The sequence below is a fragment of the Dermacentor silvarum genome, chromosome 4 (assembly GCF_013339745.2).
Source record: "Dermacentor silvarum isolate Dsil-2018 chromosome 4, BIME_Dsil_1.4, whole genome shotgun sequence".
NCBI classification, from domain to species: Eukaryota; Metazoa; Arthropoda; class Arachnida; order Ixodida; family Ixodidae; genus Dermacentor; species Dermacentor silvarum.
Window position 1 is genome coordinate 172,965,973 of NC_051157.2, and position 8,974 is coordinate 172,974,946.

The 8,974-nt window shown below is 41.8% G+C and overlaps 1 long non-coding RNA gene across 2 annotated transcripts; it reads right to left on the reverse strand.

Moving 5' to 3' along the window:
* Positions 1-1,354: 1,354 nt before the first annotated feature.
* Positions 1,355-8,737, reverse strand: LOC125944846 (uncharacterized). 2 transcript variants are annotated; one of them, XR_007466551.1, is made up of 2 exons: positions 7,791-8,737; positions 1,355-3,743 (listed from the first exon to the last, which is right to left on the reverse strand). It is a non-coding gene; the product is annotated as an uncharacterized LOC125944846 (long non-coding RNA). The 2 variants fall into 2 exon arrangements; XR_007466550.1 differs by having other exon boundaries at positions 1,355-3,749.
* Positions 8,738-8,974: the final 237 nt, after the last annotated feature.

Sequence of the window (8,974 nt, forward strand, 5' to 3'; positions counted from 1 at the left end):
GCCCTTGTCTTCAAGGAGCCTACTGGATAATTATTAGGATAGGAACTTTTCCTTGTGTGTGTTGAGGGCTTTACTAAATGCATTAGGAGCAAGTTTGAATTTTTTTGAGGCTACAGCACCAAGTAGTTCACAAGAAAGTTTCTCACTATTAAGCGACAATGGGAAAGAAGCATTGTTGCTAATATTCAGTAACAGTGACGCACGCTGTTTGCTGCGGTATGCATGAGGAAACAGTTCCCTTTCTTTTTGCTTTTTAGTTTCGCAAGTTTGAATTTGACTGTAGCACGCTGATGCCTACAAGATGAAGAGAAGATACAATAAAGCTTGCTCAGAGTCAGTTACTTTAGCGAGCCCTGCTCAGATTCTGATCGAGATGTATGAAGCTATGTATGGACTAAATGTACTATCACATATTTCTACTACTAGCACTAAACTTAGTACTAAGTTAAACAGAAAGATACTAAAGAACTCTTCCCTGATACCCAACAACAAACAGCATGCTTGTGTGTGCGTCACTGATGCAGAATGTAACTAACACTTTAATTGTGTTGCCTCAAAAATGAACTTTTTTGAGAACTACCCAATGCTCCGTCCCCAAATAAGGTACGAAAAAAGCAACCTCCTCCCACAGTGGCTAGTAAGGCTGCAGCTAAGCCCCTAACGATTACAATGAAAAGCATGCAAGTTATCAATTGGCTAGATTGCCATGCAGCGCATAATACAGGATGCCATTGACCCATGGACGAAAGCCGTATACCCTGCCGTGATGAGTGCTACAGGTGCTGCAAATGTTATCGCAAGCAATTATAATGCTGACACTGCCATCCTAGACACGCTGTTCTGCGTAAGTAGCTGAAGGGCCTCCTGCAACAACTTGGCATTCAAGACAATGCCATCACTGTGGAAGACAAATTGGAGTCAGATCTATCACCAAACTTGTCAAACGGGTGAATATGGTCTCAAAACAAGCACTGGTGTTGCAGTTTTGAGGCAAACCAATGAATGCACACAGGTTGAGAAGCAGCAGAAAGTTCGAAAAACTGAATTGGTAAACTTGATTCAGGGTATCAAGGTAAGAATATGCCACCGACACTCAAGGCAGGCAGATGGATTTGTTTTGTGCCCATGTGAACGAGCGAGCCTGATGCACAAGATCGCAAAAAAAGCTCGACCAATTCTGTTGCCTCAGATGCTGCTGGACGCAGTGCAGTGGCAAATAAAGACCTGAAGTGCCTTCAGAAAACCAACTTACTTGGTTGGTTTTGCTTTCTCGTTTTTTGATCTGCTATGTACTCCTTCCGAGTAATCATTATAGATGCAGCATCTGCTTTTTAAGTCTTGTTTTTTTAGGTTATTATTTGCTGGGCCAGCGCACATGCTTCAACCTACCTTCACATATTTTTAGAGGCAAGCGTCATGCTGTGCGATAATCTGGATTGTCTCTTATCACCTCTGGTATACTAGGCCGTACCAATCTGTCATGGCACATGGCTATGATGTGGTTGTATTAGGGGGTCCTGGTGACTCCAATATTTGGTTGCTTTATCATTAATGTGATGCCCCATGATGGTCTTGTTCAGTACTTATAAATATCACATTTCTTCAGTAAACTGCAGTTGAAAGTAAGCGCCAAACCCGTGTTTACGCAAACCGATCTCTGCTCTACCATTTTCCAGTGATTATGCTCTCAGTAACGTGCTTAAATAGATTCTCATTTTCTACGGAAATTGTTCATGTGTGTCACAATGGCTCATAGAGAGATTCAGCTATACCTTTGCAATCCTCCACCTTGAAATCCCTATTCATCGGCTTACAGTAAGAGTCTTAAAATCGATTTCGCTCCTTTACAGACACTTTCGCCCATATTTTCACTGCACATGCTTTCGCTCTTCCCTTATATCCTCACAATTTTCTAGTGGCCCCATGACCTGTGCAGCACTCTCCAAGTGAAACAACTTATTCCATACATTTGCACTCAGTAATTTCATTTCTGTAAGTTCTGTACTAGACACTAGCTAATTATTTTATTCCTTAAAAATTTTATTTCTCTTTCATAGCAATTACTCCGGCTGCTATTAGAAAATAGCAAAACATTATTTTTATAATGCCTTCAATGAATCAACCTTCAATGATTTAGCCTGCATATCATGTACAGCATGCAGCTCTTCTGCAATGTTTCACCTTAATCCAAAATTTAACTATCTCGATCTAGATGCAGATGCTTGCTATGCATTGCCCTTCTTGTGATTACTTTTATATGTGCACCTATGATTCATCGCAGTGTTCTTAGAGTATCACGGATGAACATCAGTTCTTCCTATTTATGGAGGTGGTGTTATGCAGGCAGTGTCTGACAAATTGAACATCTTTCCTAAAGTTCGGAAAGCAGACACAATTCTATATGAAGGAAGAATAGAACCTGATCACCTTTCTTTCTCATACAATCACCCCCAATGAATATATAAACAAAAGAAAAACTAAATTTTCTTTTAGTTATATATAACCTAAGAGTAACTCACTACTCATTAGTTTGCTGAGCTATCTACAACTGAAACTGTTGCAGCATGTCAGAAATGCTACAGTGCATTGCACATTATGTTTATCATCAGTAAATGAGCATTTTCAGGCATCAAGCTCAGCATATCAAAGATATGATGTTGGCCTTTGGGAGGTTAAAATGTCCACAATTTTGGCCATCAATTCCATCCCGTATGATATAGGCCACATGACAACACAAAAGCATCCAAATAAGCTAACATGTTGACATCTTCAATGCCTATAAAATCGTCAGCAACTTTCCATTTGTTGTTGCTTATATGAAGACCAAATTTACATGTCCCTTGCATAAACTTATGGCAAGAATATCATGATCACAAGTATTAATTTCTATAATTATGACTTCAACTCACTCTAAAACATAATCTAATAAACGTAGCACTGACATATATACATACCTGGCCAAAATATACCCAGAGCCTAACTACAGTGTTGGCCAATTAAACGAGGAAATATAACTTATTTCACTTAAAATATAGTCTGTGGTACTTTACCCAAATATGACTCGAAGGAAACTGCACAAATCTGAGTGGCGATGTGGGCTTGTTGGTTGTTCATGTTGAAATGAGCGAGCTGTAGCGCGAACAGGGAACAAAGATATGAGAAGGCACAATGAAGTGCTACGTGTGTGTATTCTTTGTGCCTTCTCGTGTATTTTTCCCTGTGCGTGCTACAATTCGCTCGTTGCACAAATCTGTTACCAAGCTTCTTATCGTCATTTATTTCATCTTTAAGGGCCTCTGTCAGGGCATTACGTTAGGGGTGGCATATTCATGCAGTCGTCTCTAGCATTCACTCAAACCATTACCAAATGTTCACACCCTAAATGTATAATTGCTTTTAATGATGAACAAGTCTGCAATTCTATTGTCTGCGAGCATCGACAATACATATCCTGACCTCTGCAGTGACTGATCCGCTACAAATTATCTTTGAGGTTCTTAAGCTGCGTGATTTTGTACTTTTATGTTTAATAATGCACTACGTGAGACCATGAGTATACTTTATATGGCTTCGTTTTCAAATTTAAGTAACTTCAGGGTGATGAACACACACACACTTATGGAAACATGAAAATGAGAACCAGAGGGGGTTTGAATTTACCATGTTTTTTCCATTTCCTGTGGATAGCCAGGAGGTGCTCCAGCAATGACAGTCCCCTGTCTGCACCGCCCCATGGAGGCCAGCTGCCACTGAGAAAACACGGATTATTATTATTATCAGATATTAGCTAGCAGCATCACATATGCAAGCCGACTTGTGTAGAACAGTGCAAGACAGTTGAAGTGACATGTACATTAGGTGAATATTCATTTAAGACACATGTAACTGCAGTCATCCGTGTTGCTGACTGCATGTCTCTTGCAGAGTAATGCAAATAGGCGTGCAGCTTACATGATATATGAAGCTCAAGTGCACTGTGTAGGTTATCAAGTTAGGTGTTGTCTAGAGGTCTTTGTGATCAGTACACGTGATGCCATATGCACTGAAATGTGATGGTAAAGAACCGAGTGCTCCCAGTCATTCCATGAACTCAATACTATTGCTGCAGCTACGTGATAGCAGAAGGCTGTATGCACTAGTTCAAAGAGCTACCTAAAACAGGGTGCATGCCATAATTGATTACATGAATCAGTGGGAAAATGTCACTTGGTGGCTGCCACTAGACATGGGAATGGTTAAGTAGCGCTGCAAAGTGCTACTCAATGCTGGTTCCTAATTCCTTACATAACATTCACTACGTCAAAGAACAATGCCACTAAGTCCTGACCTGTCTGCCATGCAGATAAAGGTTACGCATTGCTGAAGTTGTGCTTGCAGGATGTGAAAAAAAGCTGTCCAAAAGAGAATTTAGCACATGGACAAGAATGTCAAAATGAAATCTAACCTCACTAAAGTTGTGGTATAGTGGCGACATTTCACACAATATTTCAATAGAACCATGAAAATTTCTGTTAAATTGAAAGCTTGCCTATATTGTTGTGTTGTACCCATGTATTAGTGCTATGACAAATGAAGGATCTAAGTTGACAGATGAAGCGACAAACTTAAAATGTCCACGTGCATACATGCTAAAAGGCAGTTTCCCTGTTTCATTACATTTTCCAAACTCTTGCAGAGCTGTTGTATACTCTACGAGTACAAAGCATGGCTCGATAATAGAATAAACCGCACAGTATGTGCTGCCACGCTAACAAATTGGTAAAAGAAAAACAAGGAAAGCTTCTGCTGTCATGATTTTACCATTAAGTGGGCTCAAATACTACACGAACACATATATCGAGAAAAAAAATTGGTTTCAACAAATGCAAGCAACGTGTGGAGTCAGCCCTATTATAACAGTTACCAACTCATGTGAGCAGAAAAGCAGGTGAGAGCACACTGGCTCAGGCTGAGCCATTTGCCTTTCCTGTAAATAAATCCTCACACTCTGAAGCTCATATTGATACTCCCTTCAGTCACGGTGTACATAATTGTGTGCACAACTTATTTTTGCCATTTCTGTGCAGCTGTGTCAAGGAAATGACCACAAAAACTAATCTTAGGGTAAATTAAACATTATGGTTACCTCAAGTACCTTCATTTCACTTCTGAGGGAAATGTATTGCTACCGAAGATAGCTTTGGAGAAGGCACTACAGTGTTTGACGGAAGGTGTGATGTGGGACATTTCTGTAGCAATTGCAAAATAATTTTCTTCTTTCTAGTAAAGCTTGCAACCAATAATTAACTTGTGCAGGTAACACACTAGTGATTCAGTAATTTTTTATGAAGAGACCTATCATTACAGCGTGCACAACAATTAGATACTTAATCACTCTGTAATTATGGTGAATCATCATAATATGCAGTCATTCTACCATCTTGACTTGCTCTTAATGGAGTCTGCAGCACCTTGGCATATATTTATGTAAATTTCATACATTTATCGACAGTCAATCATACTTCGTCACTGAAGGGGTTAAGTGTAATCGGGCAATTTTTTCACGCCAGTGTGTGAATCGGGAATGCAGAACTTCAACGAGTTCCACTGAACGCAGTGTAAAGAAGGTAAGAGCAAATCACAACATTAAAAAAACATAATGCCCCCCCCCCATGCCACAAAATTGCTGCAAAACCAGAAAAATGTTGGCTGGTATCAAAGTGGAGCCAATGCACACGAACATGCTTGATAATAATCTACTGGTAAGAGTTCGTGCAATTTCTTAGTCCCGATGATAGATTGATGATGATAAATAATAATTTAGCCTATAAACACATCCATGTAAGTCCCGAACAAGTTGAGATATCCATGAATCTAGCTTCCTGGATCTTGCGTTTTACTCATCTATACCAGAAGGATACGCCACATAAAAGAAAAACCTGCATGCATGCCGGCATCTCTATGATACGAGCACTTGTCAGTTAAATAATAAATCGCACAGCTATAATTTCAGTCAATACAGAAAACAAATCAAGGTGAACACGGTTTCTTCAATAAGTTGTCCCAGACTGACCAAGGTGTTGTGTACTAACGATAAGCATTGGTGCACACGCTTCTTGGACAGCCCTGGGCAGTCAGGGGTGGCCAATCGAAGAGCCTAGTATACATATTGAAAATCAGTCTGCACTCCAGTGAGCTATACATCCAGAGAGAAAAAGATCTCCATTTGTGTTCTCCCTATTGACTGCTCCAACTGTCTCTGCAGCTAAATCTTCGTACACCTTGCTGGTTTGGCACATCCCATTTGCTTAGCTCACTGAGGAAAGACACTGCATTAGAACGTTTTCCTTGTCGTTTGAACTTTGCCCTAGATCAGTTCATTGCTGCACATCTATGCAGCCGACATCACATGAAAACAATTTAACACTTTATCAGTGACAATCTCTCTCATTTTGGGAATGTTGTAGTAATCTTACAGTTCAATGCAAGCAACGGCGTAAAAGTTCCTTCACTGCTAAGAATGACTGTTGGCAAATTTTACGCATAGCAGTTATATCCACTAGAGAAGAAAAAAAAACTCATGATGCAAACAGCCGCAGCTATGCTGTGTAAACATTTGTATAGCCTTTCATATGAAAGTACCGCACAGTTGAGGCCACCTAAAAATACTGACAAGGAAGCTGTGCTGGACAGCTCTCTAGCTAGCGGCATCAGCAACAGCAGCAAATAGTAATAACGAAAGTTGATAATTAATAATTGCATTTAGTAATGTCACCAGGGTGATTTGGAGGTCCGCCAGCATGACAAAGCCCACTAATATAAACGAAGTTGGTTAAAATTCGGCTAGACGAATCGCCTAGCAGCCAGCCAGGTACACTCCGTCTCTGCAAAGACTATTACAAGGTGCCGCGCACACCACAGTGAAATAAATGCAAATGATATAGCTACATCTAGCTCCAAAACTACAACGCTGAATTCAAACACATAAAATAATACAAGATATTTCATAGCGTGTAGCATAGCATGACTCGAAACAAGGACGATCGATCGAATAACGCAGACCTTCAATCAAATTAATATGACAGTCAGCCTCTGTGCTAGTAGATCATTCGTACTTGTAATTGGGTTGACAGGGTCCGATGTACATACGCCACGAACTCCAAGGCAAACATAACAATAATAGGGACTGTAGACGAAACTGAAGGAGCGGATTCGCCCGCTTGTGTTTTAAGCCCAAACCGCATTCACGCGATTTTGTGCGCAACGGCGACGAGCGACGAAACGGGCCGTCGCGCGAACAGATCGCTTGGTCTTTTCGCTCAATCGCTCGGTTCTAGAAATTTAGAATACGTCGCTCGTCGCCCGGAAGTGCTATGAGCGACTAGCCAATAGCGCGAAGCCGGAACTGGATATACATCAGTCAAGTACTACCGATTGTCGCACGGAACGAGCAAACGACTAGATTTTGATACGTGCAAGGATAATAACGTAGTGAAATATTTAGAAATATTTATGCTGCTCTTTACACTAAAACCCGTTAAATTAATAAAGCAAGCGTCACGCCAGTTTCGGCGAGTATTTGCTGCCCTCATAAAGGCAACACCGGGGAGACGTCGCTCGTCTCGTCGCTTGCATGCTGTACGACTTGTAGGCGACGAACGAACGCGACAGCCATCTCCATCGCGTCGCTTGTTGTCGCGCGCAAGATTGCGTGAATGCGGTTTATACTTTACGCGGTATCGCAACACGCACTGCTTCAAAATTATGCAAATAGCACATAGCAAGAGGGGGGGGGGGGGAATTGTACGTACCTTTGTAAAAGTTGCGACTGCAAGTGACAATCGCCAGGCACGCATTCTCTTCAGAAAAGGTCTTCTCGGGCGCCGCCGTCTACGTACGTGGCAGCTCCATCAGCAGTGACGCGGTTTGTGCAGTTTCACGATGAGCACTGGCATATAATCATCACTGCACTGCGACAACGCGCAGCCACGGTATTCAAAAGTTGAACCGTGCGCGCGACACATACAAACAAAGCGATCGCCGAGGGCCGCGCCGGTGAAGGCGCCCGCTGCTTCCCTTTACTTACAGTCGCGTTAAACTGCGTTGATGAGGACTCGTTCCGATTGCGTTCACGAATAACACACAAACCGCGGAGAACATTGCGTTAACACGGATGCACGAACGAAAATTACACACGAAAACAGGCCTCGGTATCTGACAGCTGCCGTCCATGTGCTGCCGGCGCAGCAAGCTTACCAGTGTTGCCAAGCGATACATTGCATTGGCCATTCCACGTTTGGTTTCGGTTTGGATTTCACTGAATGTGTCAAAACTTTAGCTTGGTGGTAATTTTTGGCAGTATTTCATTTAATGGGGCTTGAATAAAGTATCTAGATTGACTGATGTAGCAAACTTTTTGTTTGTGCTTGTGCAGTAGCTGATATAACGAATAGGAATTCGTGCAGCAGGTTTCCTAACTCATGCTTTAATATTCCCAGGCTGCTTTACATAGGCCGGTATATATGATTGCAAAAGTATATGTTCATGTTCTCTCTCAAAAAGTAGACATATTCATCGGGTGTGGTTGTGAGCCAACGTGCAAAACGATGAGTTGATTGTGTGTGTTTCTGCGATAAAATTCACTTCAACTCGTTACTACCTGCTCGGTGCAAGCACATTCATTTCGATCGAGATGCTTTGCCTATAGCTGCAGTGCAAAGCATCGCATTTGTTACGTGCAGTATAGCTACATCTCGTAAATAAGGCCATGCTGTCCGGCAGGCGCGGTGCTAATAACCCATACTAGACGGCAGTAGCGCACCCAGGATCTCTGCCGGGGGGGGGGGGGGGGGTGGTACATTTGTGTGTGTGTGGGGGGGGGGGGGGAAGCAAACACTTTACATAATATGTAATTACCTTGCTTTAGCCAGAGGAATCCAACAGCAACTCAAATGCCTCATAACTATAATACAAAACATAATTATAATAATAAATC